Consider the following 20502-nt stretch of genomic DNA (forward strand, 5'->3'; position numbering starts at 1 on the left):
CATAAACTGTCTGTCAATCACCCGCGACTACTTCAGTGTAAAGATGCAGTCGAGATAATAAAATGAAACACTTCTCATATATAATCACAGACAGAGCAGATTTCTGCGCGGTTGCTATGTTACTCGTCTATGTGGAGACAGTAATGTGATTCATAGCAACAACACATACATTATGATGGGCGTGAGCGCAAACTTACCAGTAAACATCTTCACCAAGCTGAGATTCCTCTCAAACAACACACAGCGTCTTGCTGCGTATCAATTATATGTCCACTGTGGATGTGTCCCTGTACACCTCATCTTATCTGTTTATGATTAACTAACAAGGAATCAAGGAAGCGAGCGGAGGAAATGTCCAAATAATACAGACTAGAGCAATCCCAATCTTTTCCGTGCGACCGACTGATACACGTCTCTCTTCAATCCAATCCGCTTTGTGATTGATTATAATGTCTGGTACAATGGGCGTGTGTTTGTTTTGGTGACCAACTGGAAGGGCTCTGACCTGGACAAAAGCGCAGGACAAAGTCGCCCCCTGCTGGATGATCAGATGGGACTCACGTTTATATATTATTATATTATATTATATTATATTATATTATATTATATTATATTATATTATATTATATTATATTATATTATATTATATTATATTATATTATATTATATTATATTATATAAATATATTTAATTTAAATTATAGTTAAAATTTGTTTAATTCTTTGATGCATGCATAAATCACAGAAGTTAAATATTTAGTACCGGAAACAAGACGAACATTATTACAATTATTTGTGCAGCATTGTCTGATATCATTGGATTACTACGTTTTTATTTCTGACTGATATTTTAATAAAATAAATAATAATAATAAAAACAGCTGAATGGCAAATGTACTTTTCATAATTATTTTATTAGTCTAGAACGGGGGTTTCATTGCAATGAGGGTCAGGATGAAGTGGAGCAGGCAGCACAGTTTATGCGCATTTTATGTGAATTGTTGTACCTGTTTGCAGCTGTATAATGCTGTTTCTGATGAGACATGTATCTCCAATGGACCACTCGACTATTGAAGGTGGCGAGCAGTGCCTGTCTTAAATCTGCTGTCCGTTTTACCAAGCTATTCACGTCAGTCAAGTGCGCATGGCATTACAGATAATCTTTATTCAAATGCTGTAGCCTACTTATCTCAGATCATGATTGTAATAGACCAGAAAATATCTCAAACTATGAAATCTTCGCTGTCATTTTAGTGACTGTATGTTCCTTCTCTATGATGACACCGGAAAGTTCTCCAAACACAGCACATCCCAAACCAATATTTCCCTTTTACAGCTTATAGTTGAATGCCTTTTCAATTAGTTACATACAAATAATATAACCTACTATTGTCTTGATATCTATTACTTCTATTTTAAGTGCTTAACTATATACCTTTTTTATTCTAAATGTGAATTAAATGAAAATCAGAGTTTATAATCAGTCTGTTCAGTTCATTATTTGTCCAGCTGGAGTCACCAGTTCACACACACCAGTAAAAGAGTGCGTACGCACAGCCAAGAGTGTCCGGACGTTGCGCACATATTTACACTAAGTTATTTTTTATATATAAATCATGATATGTTCATGGGAAATTGCTTACGCACATTTCAATACCCATTTGTGCATAAGCAATGTTTATACATCAGTCTGTAGTCCACAATGCATTTCTATGCCCAGCCTTATTTCTTTGAATGTTTTTGGACCTGTGCCATTTCACAGTGGACAGAGTTGCCTGTGCAACTCGAAAATAGAAAATAGAAAATAAACGATTGATAGAATGTACCGCCGCTGGTTATGGCTGGTTAGGACAAAAACTCTGATTTAGGACATGGGGTGACTGTGGCTGCCTGCATGTATGTTTCTGTTTAATTTCAGAGTATACTGAGACTGAATTATACTTTTGTGTTCTTTTGAAGCTTGAAGAGGTAGTCACCATAAACTGCCATTGGATGACATCACTGAACACAACATGTTTTCACAATTTCTCCCGTTGTGTTAAGAAAAAGAAAGACAGTCATATAGGGTTATAACAACAAAGGGTGAGTAAACAATGACTGTATTTTCATTTTTGGGTGAACTAATCCTTTAAGGAACATAGGCCTACTGCATTTAATTCAGAAGTTTTTTTTCCTGTGCTGAGTAGATTACTTCTGATTTGTAATCGGGAAATGATTACAAATTACATAACTAAAGATGTAGACAGTAACAATCTCTTGGATTACATTTTCCAGGTAATCTAAAACCTAATGTTGCTTAAAGCATCAAATAAAACTTGCTTAATGGATTAAATTAATTAATTCCTTACATTTATATAGCACTTTTCTTGGCACTCAAAGTGCTTACATAGTAGCAGAGGAATCTTCTCAACCACCACCAGTGTGCAGCAGCCATATAGTACACCAGAACGACCACCAGCTTATAGTGGAGAGGAGAGTATAATGATGTAGCCAAATCATACATATAGGGAAGCCATGAGGGAAAGAGGCCAGTGGACCTGGGGTTACAACTCTACACTTGTTGATAAATGCCCTGGGATTTTTTATGACCACAGAGAGTCAGGACCTTTGTTTAACATCTCATCCAAAAGACAGTGCCTTTTTACAGTACAGTGTCCCTGTCACTATACCGGGCATGAGGACCCACACAGAATGAAGAGTGAGCACCCCCTGCTGGCATCACTAGTACCTCTTCCAGCATCAACCTTGCCAGGCAGGGTGATATGGTTCTAGAAAAAATGCACTGAAAATGTTCTTACTCTCGCAATTCAAATCAAAGCTAAATCAAATCCCTTTATTGTCAATTAACCATATACACAAGTGCAACAGTGGGTGAAAGTCTTGGGGGCAGTTCCAAGCAACAAAACAGTCATGACTGTGATGAGACATATACCGATTTACAATAAACATCTGATTTTGGCATTACAAATGCTATCCATATGTGGTAACAGATCAGACCATTTATATTTATCTTAAAATTTGTCATAGAAGCAAAAGTGCATTCATGTACACTTTTGAAGCCCAGTACAAAACAATAAGCAAAACTAAAATGAACTATACCACACTCATGCAATTATTTCAACATTTATTTATGGAGTACCCCTTCAACTTTAGTGTCATTATGGCTCGTGGCTAGTATCAGGTCTGTATTTATTTATTTATTTTTTAATCTGATTTGGCAATCCAGATAACATGTAATTCATTACTACACAGCATTGTTTATTTCACTAAACATCTAACATCTATATAGGAAAGTACTGATACCATACATACAGTATGTTATGTTAAATTCAGTGCTTTATACTATTACTTGAATCAGTGTTTGATCACAATGTACATTACTAAAAAATATGTACATGAAATACACTGTCACATGTTATGTGTTTTGTTCATGTTTGAGTTCATGTCTTTTGAAAGTTCAGTTCCTGTTCATGTCATGTGGTTTCCTGGTCATATGATGTCCAGTTTTCCATCCATGTTCATGTGTCTTGTTTTTTATTGGTTTATTGTCTTGTTAACTCATTGTAAGTCTTGTCATGTCATTGGTTCATGTTTTAGTATCTAGTTTACATTTTATTAGCTCAGTCTCGTCATTGGTTGTTTATGTCATGTGGTTACCATGTCCTTGTATTTAAACCCTCATGTTTGCTATGGTCCTTGGTCAGGTATTGTTAATGTAACATTGTTTGGATGTCAAGTTTGTGTTTATGTTCACGGTTTTTGGATTTCACATTGATGTAAATAAACTGAACTTGGGTTCTTCAAATCATCATCGTCTTCATCTGCCTATCATTGCCAGCAATTGTTACAGAATACCTGACCTACTATGAATCCAGCAGTTCAGCTCCTACATCTATGTCAGGGGAATCGTCCCCAGAGGAATATGTAGAGGACTTCTGCACGCTGGCCTGCAGGGTGGACTTTAATAATATTGCCCTCTAGGATTTTTTCTATTTGGGCTGAATTAGCCGGTCTCCTCCCTGATGCCTGACAGTCGAATTACCCTCAATCTGGCTCACTTCACTGATTTAGCCCTACAATTGAGTGGTTCATCTTTCACTGTAGGAGTGGCTGAGGAGGAAATATGCACTCCTACAGTGACTGCCATTCGATCCAGGGAACCATGTCATGGTCGCCGAGCCAGGATCCCACGTCGTGGTCACTGAGAAAGGATCCCACGTCGTTGTCACCGAGCCAGTGTTCCACGTCGTGGTCACTGAGCCAGCGTCCCATGTCGAGGTCAACGAGCCAGGGTCCCATGTCATGGTTCATCTTTCACTATAGGAGTGGTTGAGGAGGAAATATGCACTCCTACAGTGACTGCCATGTCAGAGCCATCCACCGTCATGGTATTCTATCCAGGGGCCCATGTCATGGTTGCCGAGCCAGGGTCCCACGTTGTTGTTGCCGAGCCAGCGTCCCATGTCGTGGTCACCGAGCCAGCATCCCATGTCATGGTCGACAAGCCAGGGTCCCATGTCATGGTTCATTTTTCACTGTAGGAGTGGCTGAGGAGGAACTATACACACCTACAGTGACTGCAATGTTAGAGACGTTATGGTAGATGAGCCATTTTCCCACTTCATGTTTGTCAAGCCAGCGTCCCACGTCATGGTCACCGAGCCAGGGTCCCACATCCTGGTCGCTGAGCCAGAGTGCCACGTTTTCGTCACAGAGCTTGCACCACCTTTTGCCCCAGATCCTGAGTCTACATCTGCCCCAGATCCTGAGTCTCACAGCCACACCTTGACCTGCTCCATGTCACACCCACGCCTGAAACTGCTCTATGCCATGTCACAGCCATGCCTCAGTCTGCTCCATGCCCTGTCAGAGCCAAGCCTCAGTCTGCTCCATGCCCTGTCACAGCCAAGCCTCAATCTGCTCCATGCCACGTAACAGCGCTGCCCAATGCCCACACCTGCCATGGCCAATGACCCAACGCCCATGCCTGCCACGGCCAACAACCCAGCATTGCAAGCCTCATCTGTACCCGACCCTGCGTTGCAAACCTCGTCCGTCCCCGAGCCAAAGTTGCAAGCCTCAGCGGCCATGCTTCCATTCCTACCTCATCTTGCCATGTTATCACGTCTAACATGTCGAGTGAACCTGCCTTGATACTCCCAGCCTCCGGCTCCACCCTTGCCCTGCACGTCTTCGGCTCCTCTCCGGGTTCCGGTTCTCCAGTTTTGCCCCTCGGGCCTCTCATGGCTCCACCTTCCACTGGCTACGCCCTGGTCTCATGTCCCCCCGCCCCAGCTACATATTGAACTCCATAAGTTTTTGGGGAGCCGCCCCTTGTGGGGGATATTTCACATTTATATTTTTTGGTCATGTTTTGTGTTCATATCTTTTATTTTTAAAGTTTAGTTCCTGTTCATGTCATGTGGTTTCCTGGTCATGTGATGTCCTGTTTTCCCTCCATGTTCATGTGTCTTGTTTTCAGTGGTTTATTGTCTTGTTAACTCATTATCAGTCTTGTCATGTCATTGGTTCATGTTTTAGTATCTAAAATGTAGGATTGTTTATGTCATGTGGTTACCCATGTCCTTGTATTTATACCCTTATGTTTGCCATGGTCCTTGGTCAAGTATTGTTAATGTAACTTTGTTGGATGTTAAGTTATGTCGTGTCAAGTCTAGTCTAGTCTAATTCATGTTTCTGTTTCTGTTCATGGTTTCTGGATTTCACGTTGATGTTAATAAACTGCACTTTTGTTCTTCACATCATCATTGTCTTTGTCTGCCTATCATTGCCAGCAATTGTTACATACAACAATTTTGACGTTTTTTTTGTGACCAGAAGGCTTCGGCATAAATCATCATGTTACTGTACTTCATCAGATGTATTCAAACTTTGAAAACATAATCAAACTCAAGAACCTGAAGGAAAAATATTCCAGAAATTTTTGTTCACTGTGACATTATCCTTCGTGCTGAAATCAAATGAATCTCTTTTTCTGTCACTATAGATGTTATAGATGTTATTTTAGGAGCTTTCATTAAGGATCAGAGAGAAGAAAGCAAACAAACCTGCTGTCATTAACTTTCATGGAAAGAAGGAGAGAGAGCAAGTTAATAATTGATTCGGATGTGCTCCCAGTAGGTCTGTCATTTAGCCGTGATGAAGATCAAAGTCGCACAGACTCCTGCTGATGCATTGAAAACAGAACTACTGAACACCTCCTCTCACCCTAATAGCAGGGCTTTATGAAGTTAATAAAGTGAGTACTTCAGTCAGACTACATCAGCGAAACGTCTCTGCCAGATGATGACTCAAAAGCAGAAAGTCACCTCTGTTTACTTGCTTTTAAATGAAACACTGATGTGTGCATGTGTGTGAATGGAGGACACATGAAAGCTGTTTACGGGCACATTACGGTCATTAGAATCAAATTTTTTACATTACAGTAATAAGAATGATATTTTTTGTATATTGCATTATGGTAATGAGAAAAATATTTTTTTCACATTACGTTTGTGAGAATGAGACTTTTTCTGCATTACAATCATAATAATTATATTATGCATACTATGGTACTAGGAATGGTGTCACGTTCCTCTGTTGTCTACCCTGTGTTCTGTGTCTCACTATTCACGTTCATGTCATGTTTCCTTGTCTGCTCCGTGTTTTCCATTTCACCCGTCACCGTTCACGCTCCATGTCACGTTTTCCTTGTTGTCCGCCCCGTGTTTCACTGTCCTTGTCTAAAACTACATTTCCCACAATTCTCGGCCTCCCTCACTGCCTGCACTCATCATGGTTCTCACCTGTGTCTAATCCAGTCATCACTCCCTGTGTATTTAAGCCCTGCTTTTTGTTCACTCCCTGTTGATTGTTCAATGTTCATGTGTGCACTGCACATGTATGTTCCTGGTTCATGTTCCCGGATGTCAGTCTATTCGTTCGTGGTTTCCCTGCCCTTCGTGTATGTTTTGATGTTATCTCATGTTTTAGTTTCTCGTGTATGTTTTGATGTTATCTCGTGTTTTAGTTCCTTTTTCCCCTCGTGGATCTTTATTTTGTTCCTGTGTTTGTCTGATAATCTTGCTTGTAAATAAAGTACCGCAGTTGGATCCGCACCTTCCGTCTGCCTTGTCCTCACTTCATAACAAATGGAATTGTTTTCATATTAAAGTAATGTGAATAAGATTTTTTTTTTCCAGTTTGGAGTAATCCGACTTTTTCCGTATTACGGTAATAAAAAAAAAAATCACATTTTGATAGTGACAATAAGATTTTTTTCTCCCATTACGGTAATGATAATTAGATTATTTTAGCATTTGGGTAATAAGAATACGTTTATTTTTTATCACATTATGATAATGAGAATGGGATGTTTTTTGCATTAAGTTAATGAGAATGAGACTTTGTGCATTACAGTAATGTGAATGAGACTTTTTTACATTGTGTTGATTAGAATGAGAAATTTTTAGGTCACAGTAATGAGAATAGGATTTCTTTCCACATTACATTAATGAGATTTTTTCTCACCTTACAATACTGACACTTTTTTTCACATCGCAATCAATCAATCAATTTATTATTTATAGTGCACTATTAAAAACAACTACCATTGACCAATGTGCTGTACAATTAAACATAAATTACCATCAGATATAATCAGACAGGCACAAAGTCACACATAATACAAAAACAGAGCAAATACAGTAAATACAGATTTAAAAATAGGTAGTGGGGGCAGTTCTAATTTGACTTGGTAGGCTGTTCCAAAGTTTGGGAGCTGCTACGGCGAATGCCCGATCACCCCTAGACTTGAACCTTGATCTATAAACAGGTCAGAGAGAAATGAAGGTGTTAAACCATTTCGGGACTTAAAAACCAATATGAGCACTTCAAAATAAATTCTTTAGAGAACAGGTAACCAATGTAAACACCATAAAATAGGGGTTATACAGTATGTTCCCACTTTCGAGAACCTGTTAAAACTCTTGCAGCCACATTTTTAACTATCTGAAGGCAACCTAAAAAAGAATGGCGATTCCCAGAGTGTTGTAGTAATCGAGCCTAGTGGAAATTAAAGTATGAATCACCCTTTCAAATTTCTCAAAAGATAGAAAAGACTTCATTTTTGCCAAGGCTCACAATTGATAAAAACTAGCTTTTACAAGCTGGTACAATCGAGTTTTAGTGCACTGTCCAAAAGGGCTCCCAGATCTTTTACGTAGGGCTGAACATAGGGTGTTAAGACATCAAAATTTAAACTTAAAAGATTTAAAGACATCCATGCTTTAACATCCACAAGGCAAGATACCAAGGGGTCTAAATTGCTCTTTTGAGTCAGTGGGAGATACATTTGTGTATCGTCTGCATAACAGTGGTAAGATATACCATGTTTATTAAAAATAGAACCTAGTGGTAGCATATAAAGTGAGAAAAGTATGGGAGCTAGAGTAGAAACTCGGGGGACACCGCAAGTCAAAGGAACAGACTCAGAGTGGAATTGGCCTATATTGTCTGAAAAACTCCTATTTGTAAGGTATGATTGATACCAACTTAAGGCTGAACCCTTTATGCTCTCAACCTGTTCTAGGTGAGACAAAAGAACATTATGATCCACAGTGTCAAAAACAGCACTCAGATCTAAAAGTACTACTGCTACAGAATCTCCGGAGTTGGTGGCTAATAAAACATAATTTCAACTTTTAAGAGAGCAGTCTCAGTAGAATGAGATTTTTTAATTCCTGATTGAAATGTACCAACGATCTTGGTGGAGAACTACTTTCTCCAGTATTTTAGATAAAAAGAGAGGTTAGAAATGGGTCTAAACTTTGATAGAACTGAGGAATCAAGATTAGGCCTTTTAAGTCTGGATTGTACCAAAACATGCTTCAAATAGTCAGGGACAACTCCTGATTCAAGGCAATTATTAATCAAATGTAGACGAGTAGGTCCAACTACATCAAACACTTGTTTAAGTAGCCGTGGGGGAATAACATCTAAGGAAGAGCCAGTGGGTTTTAGTTGGTTTACAACATCATGCAATTGAGTAAGAGAAATAGTTGTAAAAAAAGATAAAAACACCAGTATAATTTGATGGGACAGCAGGGTCATAAACAACAGGGTGAATATTCTGCCATATCTCAGTTACCTTATTAATAAAGAACTTGCAGAAATGTTCACACATAGCTACCGACTCTGTAGGATAAATGCAAACAGCCGGGTTTAACACAGCATTAATTGTATTAACTAGTGCTCTAGGGCTGTGATGATTATTGTCTTTAAGTTGATAGATACACAAACTTGGCTGATCTCACAGCCTTCTGATATTTAGAATATATTTACATCTGTAGGGTATGGACGGAGAATCATGAAGTCATTGATTCTGAATGCAATGCACACATTCTTGCGAAGGGTCATAAAACCCCCACTCATGTGACTCGCCCCGCACCCCCCTCCTTAGATGAGTAAGGAATGTGAAAAGTTGAGAGACACACACGTTTCTCACATTTAAAGCCCAGAAGGGCTTATGTTTAAGGAAATATGTTTTTATCCCCGTAGGCTTTGGTATTTCTGCTGTATATCAAACTAGTAAGACTGTTTAGTTGTGTAGTAAAACTCTGAGGATATATATATAGAGTCTAAGAGTGTATATTCACTTTTAAGTGTACCAAATACACGTTTCTTGGTATCAAATTAAACCTTACGACTTGCCCTAGCTGAATATAAATATATGGTTACGTTAAAAATGTATTCTGCTATGTTTTTACTGTCTTTTGAGTGATTAAACCCAAAATCCTGACCCGGTCATAAATTATGCAAATGACATGTAAATGAGCCTTGACAGGACAAAGAAACAATCTCGCGCCCAAAACGGAGGAGTCTCATTGGGCCAGTCCTCCCAGAGGAGGTGTGACCTCCCTGCCTTAAAAGTTAGGCTCCGGCATTAAATCTCTCTCTTGGCTTCTTCCCTCAGTATCTCTTCAAGCTCTTCAAGCTTTCTTTACTTTTCTTTTGTGTTACTTTCGTCAGACATGTCTTTTATTTTATTTGCCGTTTATCTCAGTCTTTTATTTGTCTTCGGACAAAGCTCAACACTTTACATTTCTAGAGCAATCCGATACCCTCCGTGTGAAAGGACTCTCTCTCAGCAACAACAACCGTTCCTCCTAAGATGCTTTGAACTCCCATGAGCTGACCCACTCGGGAACACCCAACAGAAATCCTCCATCTCACGGACGCTAACGAGGGCACAATAAACACGCAGTCTTGTTCAGCCACAGAAAGGTCCATTGTGCAAGTATTATTTCATCTAAATTCAAATGCGTTAAAGTGTGTAACTTCCGTAATGGCTCTTAAGGTTTAACTGTTGTAACAAGTTTGCTACCCCTCTCTTTACTTTCCTTACCGTTTTTACTTTGTTTATTTTATGTTTGTTCTATGTTAAATGTTTGTTTGTTAAGTGTAGTGATATATCCTAGTTCCTTGTATTAAACTCAATTATACGCGTGATTGCCTGTGTGTGTTGGTTACAAAACAAAGCCTCTTTAATGTGCAATTTTAAGCTACGAGCTGATATTATCAAAGTAAGTTAACGTGCTTTTGATGAGTTAGCTTATAACTAGGAATAACCCCTCTGGAGAATTGGATAAAGTAGGTTCCAAATAAAGTGGTTCGGTGGATCGAACTGACTGGTTGCGTGTAGCCTACGGTCAATTCCATTACAGGGTTATTAAAATTAATATAGCCTGTCTGCATAGTATATATTCCTAATTAATTATAATTCGTTGTGTTTAATTATCTATATATTCTTGAAGCAGAATAAAGGACTATATAAGCCTTCCTTTTAAGGTTTAAGGCGTTTTTACATGTATGGGTGTTCGGGTCACACTTTCTGATTAATCATTGATTTCGATCAGTAATATTAATTTTACATTCCCCAAACCTGACCTGTTCACACACTACACATCTATATTTCATATGAAATCTGTAGCTTGTCCTTTTTCCATTTTCTCTCCGCCATTCTACAATCCTGTCTCAAGGCACGATGAGAAGGATTGCAGTAATGAGAACCAAATTCTTTTCACATTACGGTAATGAAAATAGTTTTTTTTCACCATTACATGAGAATGAGACTTTTTGCATTACAGTAATGGGAATGAGATTATATTACATTGCGTTAAAGAGAATGACAATTTTCACGTTACAGTAATGACAATGGCTTTTTTCTGCATTTTTCACCAAAAGCTCTACCAACATAATGGCATATGAAAAAGATGTTTAAGATGCAAAGCTTATCAGTGCGTTGATGTCACAGGTGTTCCTGTATGGCCGTGCTGTCAGCTGACCACTCAACACTGCCAGCCCTGCAAAACACACACATAGGGCCAAGAGCTTCAGAGCTCAAGATTTTTCAACAAGGCCTGGCTTTGTTGTGTGTAACCTTTTGATCTTAAATAAGAGCACAAGGGTGGCCGATGTGCACAGTGACAGAGAGAGAAAGCTTGCTTTCATAATGAATGTCAGCTATAATAACAAAGCCCCATTTGCATATCATAATCCAAATCTCTTGTGCTCTGATCAGGTGTGCTGTGAAGGAATATTTTTCTTGGTTGCCTTTGAAAGTCTTTGATGTTCACAGCTAGAATGAATATGAAAGAAAATGCACAGTGATGAGCTCACGTTCTTTCTAACTCTTTCTCTTCCACATGTTTTCCAGGCAGAAATAAAAATGTGCAGCATGTGTAACATTATGCTTTTTCAGTCATTTAAGCTTTACAGTATGTTGTTTGTGGAATAATATAAGCATGTTATTTAGGATTTTTCTTCACTAGTATTAAACAATGACATTTTCTTTGACCATCCATTCTGGTCCAGTTTGCAGATTATTTAGATGAATAACTGCCCACATTGACAGAAAGTGACCAAGCACAGTTCATTGTGTCATGTGGGGGCAGGTTTATCTGAAGAGATGAATACATTATGCCACGATAATAAATCTTTAATAAACAAGTTTCGGGAGGAGCAAGGTAATTTAATCCGACCAATCACATTGCTTGAGTGAGCATATATAAACAGCCGCTTACCTCTACATGGCATTGAGTCTTCTAGCATTCAGCCATGCCCATTGCCCATGAACAGACCCATGCAGTGACTTGGATCAAAGCATTCGCCTTCATCAGAACAGCTCTTCCATCCAAACAATCTCGTTATCGAACAGTAGGTGCCACAGCAGCTCATTAGTTTTAACAGTATTGACTGCTAACACGTTAAGTGTTACAGTTTTACGTCATTCTTCCTATGGTCATTTGGCATTGTATACATGTGAAACAGCTCTCTACGACTGCTCATATGTTCCCCTATCTAAATGTCTCACCCAGATTGGCTGACTGCATGAAGCTTCTTCCGCAAACTGGATGCTTTGGCTCTGTATACATGTGAAACAGCTCTGCGTGACTGCTCATTTGTTCTCTTATCTAAACTTTGCACCTGAGGTGGTCCATCACATGAGCTGCTTCCACAAACGGCTCATGCTACTCGAATTCTATCCCAGCAAAACAATACAAATTTAATTCAATCATCATTCCAACACTCCCCAGTGTTTCAATTTGGTTCTCCTGCACAGTTGATTCCCGTGAGCCTCATTACCGAGCACAGCTCGTTTAGGATGCGATCCATTCAGCGATTTTGTTTGTCATCGTGGAGCGGGACATGATCGTGTGTCTGTCAGTGGGGAGAGAGGAAGCGGTAAGAGCCATCACCTGGTGATTGTCGATATTAAAAACCTTTGTCTCATTTCAGTGATGGCAGACAAGCTTTAAAAGCCAGTGGAACGACAGACCGAAAGAAAGAGTACGAGCTACACACTCAGAAGCTCCACGCTGAAAAGCTGAGTTTATGCAGACTGTTATAATGCTGCTCTCAAAGATGGGGCCCCAGGATGATCCGGAGGCATCTGTGGGTTTATTTGAGCAGTTGGCCACCCCCTCCGGCTGGCCGCGAACACAATGGGCTATCCACCTGCTGCCGCTGCTTTCTGGGGAGGCCCAGCTTGTGGTGCAACAACTACCAGCTGAGGACCGCCTGGAATAGATGAAGCTGAAGACAGCTGTCCTGCAACGGATTGGCATGCACACTGGAACAATACCAACAGCGGGTCTGATACCTCACCCTGAGCGAAGCCTGCTGCCTGTTTGCATTTGCCCAGCAGCTCCATGATGCCATGAAATGGGTGTTAGCCTAGGAAGGCTGTGGCTTGGGAGATCTCATCGAGCTGATGGTGGCCTACCCGGAGTCGGTGAGCAGCAGTACAGATTTCTCTCTCCCTCTTGCTACTCCTCCCCCTCTTGTCCCTATCTCTCCTCCCTCTTGCCCTATATCCGCTCCCCGGAAACAGGGAGTGTTACCACCCCAACCGGAGCCTCGCCTCCGCAGGATGTATTATGCGCCAGCCCCCTCCCCTACCCCTCTCCGTTGCCCTTACCAGGTTGATGTTCAGCCAGGAAGCCTGGGCCGGTCTGTTGGATTTGCGGGGTGCCGAAACACGTCCAAGACCGGTGTCCAGTTATGGAGGTGGAGACTTGGATCCGGGTCCCCGACATGCCACAGAGTGCCCCTGATTGAGCAGGGATGCACCGTATACTGGTAAAAATGAAAGGGAATACATACCAAGCCCTGGTGGATTCTGGTTGTAATCAAACCTCGTTTTATCATGGCTTGGTAATGATGAGGTGTGTGCATGGGCATGTTCACAAATATCCAGTAGTGACAGCCGTTATTCAATTTCGGGGAAAAGCATAGAGTGGAGGCCGCAGTTAATTCCCGCCTCACCAACCTCTGATTCTGGGGACCAGTTGGCCTGGGTTTAATAGGCTACTAAAGCGTTGTGTGTTAATGGGTCCTGTAAACTGAAATCTCAGTGTGTGATGTGTGATGCGATGGCTGGTGAGGCAGATCCGGGGCCGGCCACGTTTGCCCAGCATCAGGATGATGCAGGAGTTGAATCCTCCGTCATTCCCACAATGAAGGAGTTCCCGGAAGGGGGATTTCCCTCTAGAGCAGTCACGTGACAAAACCCTTAAACACACCTGTGACAGAGTGAGAGTAATCGATGGCCAGCAGCTCCAGCCAGATGTCACCTGCACATATCCTTATTTTTCTATTATTAGGTACCAGTTGTATCGAGTGATGCAGAACACTCAAACTCATGAAAATACAATCCAGCTAATAGTCCTGAGGAGCCTTTCAGGAAACATTATACTATGGCGGGTCACTTAGGACAAGAAAGAACACTGCCTGCTTTTAATGAGCGGGCATTCTTTTGGATGTGCGCAGATGGTATGTGCATGCCGCAAATATCAGTTGGTGAATCCACCGGCCACCCCAAAAGCGTCATTGCACCAGTTACCGTTAATCGAAGCCCCCTTCAAAAGAATTAGCATGGGTCTCATATGGCCATTAGAGTGGTCAGCACGCAGTCATCGGTTTGTATTAGTCCTGTTGGAATATGCAACGTGATATCTGGAAGCGGTGCCTTTATGCAACATCTCAGCTTGCAGTATTGCAGAGGCACTCTTCAAAATGACCTCCCGGGTGGGGATTCTGAAGGAAATCCTCACCAATCAAGGCACAGTCTTTATGTCACATACACTGTGCACACTTTATGAATTGCTGGGGATTAAATCGATACGCACCAGCGTTTATCACCCGCAAACTGATGGACTGGTTGAACGATTTAATCGGACCCTGAAAAATATGATTTGTACGTTCGTACACGAAGATGCTAGAAACTAGGACAAATGGCTGTAACCCCTAGAATTTGCGGTCAGGGAGGTCCCATAAACCTCCACAGGGTTTACCCCCTTTGAGCTCCTGTATGGACATCAGCCCTGTGGGGTGCTGGACGTCATACGGGAGGTATGGGATGAGGGACCTTCCCAAAGGAATAATGAAATTCAGTATGCCATTGATCTTCAAGCAAAGCTAGACACACTGGGTCTGTTGTCACACAAAAATTTGCTCCAAGCTCAAGAGAGACAAAGCCAGCTCTATAATGGGGTGCCCAGCTATGGGAATTTGCACTGGTAGACAAAGTACTTGTATTACTACCCACGTGAAGCTCGAAATTACTCGCCAAGTGGCAAGGACCCTTTGATGTTACAATGCGAGTTGGGGATCACAATTTTACCACCTCAACCTCCTTAAATTATGGAGAGAGGCTGTCCCATGTCCATGGCGATGGTAGTTCTGGAGAGGGCGGAGCTCGGGCCGGATGTAAAGTTCAAAGCCGATCCATTCACCCTTGTGGAGATCACCTCTCACCATCCCAGCCTGCGGGGATGGCCAAGTTGCAAAAGGAATTTGTGGACGTGTTCTCTCCTCTTACCAGTCTGTGGCAGGGCGGAGGGCGGGGCCGGGTCGTGATACTACACACCTGGTCCCGTATTAGGCTAATTATGCCTCTGTGAGGTTTAAAGGCTGACTGCAGAGGGCCGTGCGGGAGAGAGAAATCGTTAGCGGACATGTCCGTCACGTGTGTGTTTGTGTTGTCTTTTAAGTTTATCATTAAACCTATTATTTATATTGAAAAGCCGGTTCTCGCCTCCTCCTTTCCATTGATTACCTTTACACAGTCAATCAAACCTGATACAATACCATATCGAGACCCCACTGGGAGTGGTAGTGCGTAGTCAGTTGTACCACTTGCCTGAACACAAGAAAAAAGTGATTTGGGACGAATTAGAATTAATACTCATGATGGGGGTAATAGAACAATTACACAGCAATTGGGCCATCCCGGTTGTTCTTGTACCTAAGAGTGACAGGTCAGTCCAGTTCTGTGTAGATAACCGGAAAGTCAACACAGTGTCTAAATGTAACCATATGCCCGAATTGACAAACTGCTCAATCGGTTGGGTGCGTCTTAATTTTATTTGCCACTGGATTTAACGTATTAAAATATACAACAATGACCAGCAGAAGCATATGCAGCATCTAAGAGCCATCCTGAGGTCGCTGAGGCGGGCGGGGCTCACGGCAAACACGAAAAATTGCGCAATTGGATGGGTGTAAGTACGGTATCTGGGCTTCCACTTGGATCATGGGCAGGTACAGCCCCAAATTTATAAGACATGGTGATAGCAGCCTGCCCACATCCCAAGACAAAAAAGGAGGTGAGACAGTTTATGGGGCTGTCTTGCTACTACCGAAGGTTTGTGCCTAGTTTCTCTGACTTCACCAGCCCCTTGACCAATCTCACTAAAAAGGGGGCACCAGATCCGGTCCAGTGGACGGAGGCATGCTAACAGGCTATCATGAGAGTGAAATCTGCACTCTGTGCCGGGCCACTTTTACATGCTCCTAACTTCTATCTCCCCTTCATTTTGCAGACGGATTCATCAGAGAATGAGTTGGAGAGGGTGGAGTGGCCAGTGCTGTAAGTGGCCTTCGTTCTCTGCTTAGATCACGCCCAGCTTCAGCGGCTCCACTGAATGAAGGATACCAACTCGTTGGATCACTAGTTGGCACCTGGCAATTTACCCATTCAAATTTAAGGTGGTACACAGGCCAGGACTGCAGATGGTTGTTGCTGATTTTCTCTCCAGGAATGGAGGGGGGTTAGCAGGCCGGACTGAGTCAGGTGGTGGTGGTATGTGGAGCTGGACGTGGTCGTGTGTCTGTCAGTTGAAAGAGAGGAAGCAGGAGAGAGGAAGTCATCACCTAGTGATTTTTGATATTAAACACCCGTGTCTCATTTCGGTGAGGGCGGAGACGGGATTTAAAAGGCCAGTGGAAGGATAGACAGAGAGAAAGAGTATGAGCCACACACCCAGAAGCTCCACGCTCAAAAGATGTTGTTGTATTGAGTTTATGCAGATTGTTATAATTGAAGCTGTGTGTGACAAGAAAAAGCCCTTGTTGGGAAGAAACTTGTGTTAAGGTTCTGAGAATAAAAACAGACTTAAATGGACTGAAACCCTGGCTCCCACATCCTTCTTGTTGGAACTTCTACATTAATTTTCTAACATGAATATCCTGATCGTTTTCCCTTCAAATAAGCCCTCCGTAGCATGATTTATCCCATTTGGAACATGGGGGCAATCATGCAATCTTCCTTTCAATCGACCAATACTCTTATTACAACTTCTTTTCAGACCATTCCACAGCACTCCACAGTTTTACACAGACCCTATCCGAGCAGACATGAGCCAAATTCGGCTCTGCAAGAATCGGCTCATGCACCATGTCCCAATTCATTCATAATCATCCCGCAAACTCGCCTCGCCTCCTCTCAGCATTCGAGCTTGCTTCGCTGCACAGCCCGATAACATGAAATAAGCACCGCTACAAATTTCCATTCTCCTAACACCCTAGTTTTAGGCTGCCTCCACTAGCAACCCCCGCTCATTTTCTGGCATCTTTTGGGGGGTATTTGTGCTCAGGTCAAGCCTTAAACCCTTCGCCCAGGACCACAAATGTTTACACTATCCTCTAAGCAGGATTACATTAAATTATGAACTACTGAATCAGTTTTGGAAACAAATTTACAATTAAAGGCAAGTCTCGTTGTCTGTAGATTTATAGTTTACTTGCTACTAAGTGAATCAAACAATCTATAGTTAAAATATATTTCAAAGGTTTCATGCCAGTTACTTGGCAACTTGTGGAAAACCAAGTGAGTAGTTCTTCCTCAAAAGCACTCATGTAAACTTTGTTTTCCAGCTTTGTGTACAATATGCATCAGATGTTTAATAACTAACTGCCCACAGTATGTTCATATCAAAACAAAAATGTCAAGAGCTGGCTAAAATCAAGCATTCCAATCTGATTGGCTGGCTACACACGCTGCATCTGAATATGCATACTTCCCCACTGTATAGTTTGCCAAAAACAGCATGCCAATGGAGCAGGGTGTCAAATCCTCAGTATTCATAAAAGAGTAGCGAGAAACCCTGATGACCTACTACAGTCGGGCAGATTCTAAAGTGTGCATCTACTGGACACTTTAATATCCCACAATGCCCCAGGGAGCTGAAGTGACATTACGTGACATCAAAATGCTAAATTAAAAAGGCTCATTTCAACAAGAAGTGCTTTATATACCAAAAATGTAATTTCCTGTGCTTAAATAGTGCTTGTTAAACAAAAGAAGAGTAAATTATTTTTGTAGTTGTTGTTTTTCATGTTACAGTAATAAAAATGGGAGTAACTTATCAGAACTCGGCAGAATGGGGACGATGTCAGGGTACTGGGACTTTCAATAGCAACACGAGTTCCTGTGTGATCACATTGTCAATGTGTTGCAGACTATGCTGATAGTAAAACATCTGGCTATGTAAGACTAGCCTCTGACTGACAAAGCGCAAATTTATGTTTCTTGGAAATTATGACCAAGCATTCCTTGCAAGGACAAGATCACACAAGCTGTGATGGTCGTGTCTAGAAGGTAACCCCCCGTTGGCCCAGAGTCTCGCAAGTCACATGTGATGTTCACACACTGTGTTAATAGTGTTTATTTACAGTCCCACAGAAACCCTACACTTACTTCTAAACCTAACCCTAACCTTATGCTGCGTTCCATTCAAGTAGGATGTGGGATATTCTGACTTGATGTCTCAGATCTCCGAGCATTCCATTGGCAGATGCTGGGAAGAAGATGTGCAAGGAAACAAAACTATAACGCTCTTGTTAGTTTAGCAGGGGATTGACTGTCAACAGAGATGTCTCCAAGAATCCCTATTGATAAGCAATGCTGTAGGAACACTCATTGATCGATATAATTCAATTAAAGTGAATGTTTATCACTAACTTTGTATATCTCCCTGGGTTCCGACATGTTTGTGTGATGTCACGCACCTGCATCTTGCCGATGAGTTGAACATTTCCACACAAGTTTCCAAGTTGGTTGCAATTTCAAGTGGGGTTACATTGCACTTTTCCTGGGAGGAAGTTGGAAAATCGGACTTTCTGAGTTTAATGGAATGCAGCATTAACCCTCCCAATAAATGTAACACTAAATCTAAAATTAGTAAGAGCGAATGAGACTGTGGCAGGGAGCCACAGCCAGCCGTTATGGACCCCAGAGGAATGTGGGACTCTTTGGATCAGTGCCAGTGAAGTTTCACTGAATTAAATCTTTGAATATTATCTTATAATCCCAGGACTGTGAGGCCTTTTTAACCTTTTTCTAGAGTATTTACACGGCTCCCAAATCACAACCCACTTTGGCTAATTAGTAGGCCTGCATATAACCTGCAGACTTCTTCCACTTTTTCTGTGTTGATTTATGTGGAAAATCTGAGGAATTCTGTGGAATGGATGTACTCTAAACATGGTCAACAAAAGCAGAGCTGTACACACTGCATTTATTGCATAATCCTGTTCTATAAACACACAGTTCAGTAATTTGCTGAGACGACAAACTGCACTCTACAACCACATTAATCGCTGAAAAATTTAGATAGTGACAAACCACATGTTCATAAATTCCATGTAGTGTTTCCAGATCCGAACTGAACAACTAGTTGTTGTTAATGACTTAATTAATAGCATGTGCAATAATGTCAATTTATTCAGGATATGTTATAATCATGAATGTTACAGGTCAATTGTGTATTTGACCGTTGAGAGGTGATTTGAGTGTCTGACCCTTGTCAGGAATGCAGTAACTGCGCTTGCTCATTTAGCCTGGCTCCCAGAGAACAAATAAACATGCGAGTTGCAATTAATTAATTGATCATTGATGACAGTAAGACTTTTATTGTGTTTAAGTTCTAGATCAATAATATACCACTTGTATTTCTGACACAAATATGTTTATAGCATTCAGAACTTAAAGTATATTTCTGCCTAACTTTGCTTTGTGTGTTTGAACGTATTGTTTGTTCCAGCTGGATTAGGCCTGTGTTCTAGTGAGGCTGACTCAACCTTGGGGAAAGACAGCCTATGTTGTGTTCTGAATGATGTCATTGTAAGATTTTTTGCGGGGTTGGGTTTGAGAGTCATGTGGCTTAGCCAGAGGAACTGAGGAGAATAGCAATCTCAATGTATTATTCACCTCTGACCCTTATCATATGACCAACTAAGACTTACTAAATGTTTTGGTCTCTAAATATCAATTTTTGCATAGAGCAACTGAATACCATGTTTGGATATTTCTAAAATTATCTTTACTGTTCACCTACTGTATCAGAAACATGTACTTGTAAGAGATTATGTAAATTAATTTGCATATGCCTATAATTACTGTTGTTGTGGTAATCTGAGTTAGTTCGAGGTTAGAAGGGCAACCAAGGCCATCCCGTCTGGCCCGAACCGACAGAAGGTCTACTGTGGCTCAAGTCCCATAAAATGTTAATGATGGTTACGGGAGGAATGTGTAACAACACACAGTGCATCACACCCTGTTGCGTATGGGGCTGCATAGCAGCAGACCGATCAGAGTGCTCATGTGGCAACCATGTACGTGTGTGCAGTTTACCTGAGGAGGTTATAGCACCAGGATGCA

At 41.3% G+C, this 20502-nt stretch overlaps 1 protein-coding gene across 7 annotated transcripts in view; it reads right to left on the minus strand.

The window, feature by feature from the left end:
- Positions 1–406, minus strand: part of LOC127653449 (testis-expressed protein 2-like) — a 59327-nt gene extending 58921 nt beyond the window's left edge. For all 7 annotated transcript variants that reach the window (XM_052140145.1, XM_052140144.1, XM_052140142.1 and 4 more), the window contains exon 1: positions 198–406. The gene's annotated coding sequence lies outside the window, so the exon portion shown is untranslated. The remainder of the gene's footprint in view (positions 1–197) is intronic.
- Between the last annotated feature and the right edge of the window lie 20096 nt (positions 407–20502).

Source organism: Xyrauchen texanus, chromosome 12 (genome assembly GCF_025860055.1).
Source record: "Xyrauchen texanus isolate HMW12.3.18 chromosome 12, RBS_HiC_50CHRs, whole genome shotgun sequence".
Classification (NCBI taxonomy): Eukaryota; Metazoa; Chordata; class Actinopteri; order Cypriniformes; family Catostomidae; genus Xyrauchen; species Xyrauchen texanus.